Below are 667 nucleotides of genomic sequence, written 5' to 3'. Positions count from 1 at the left end.
CACCGTTATAATGTTGATCAACTAAGTTCTAACTCATGAGCTGGCCAATCCACTTTCAGATAAAGATTGGGTTAAATCTTCCCTGTTCATTTAAAATCCTATCCGCAAGATAGGGTTCCGTATATTCGTTTTGTTCTCAGCTGTCACCATAAAGCATTGTATATAAATTATAGATAATAATATATAAATATATAAATTATATTATCTATGCACAGTGCTGTAAAGCTATCATACTTATAATTGCACAATGACGCAGGGCTGATCCAGGTTTTCGGAGAAAGGGGAATAGGACTAAAACTGTTATGATCTTTTTTTGGTTGAGCCATTCGTAGCCAGGGATATAATCTATAATTATAATTTTGCTACTTTAAAATGTGTAATTTTTGTGGCTTTCATGCCTTATTTTTTCCGCAGGAAGTGACCCCCTTCAACCAAAAAATACTTATCTTGTTTCAGTAATTTCACTGAATTTTACTTTCACTGGATATTATATAAATTTTGCTAAAGACCAAAACAGTTAGAGATTTTTCACCACCCATCTTGAAAAACATTTCCAGAAAGAAAAAGCTGAATAGAAGTATAATTTTGTTTTGCATCTATCGTTGCCAAAAAAATGTCTTCTGTTGAAGGGGATTGGAGCTGATTATGTAAAATCTAACCCCATTCT

This window comes from Artemia sp. Qi Xiang Cuo, chromosome 7 (assembly GCF_049724085.1).
Source record: "Artemia sp. Qi Xiang Cuo chromosome 7, ASM4972408v1, whole genome shotgun sequence".
Taxonomy (NCBI): domain Eukaryota; kingdom Metazoa; phylum Arthropoda; class Branchiopoda; order Anostraca; family Artemiidae; genus Artemia; species Artemia sp. Qi Xiang Cuo.
The sequence above is the reverse complement of the archived record's forward strand: the minus strand, read 5'-3'. Positions refer to the sequence as shown.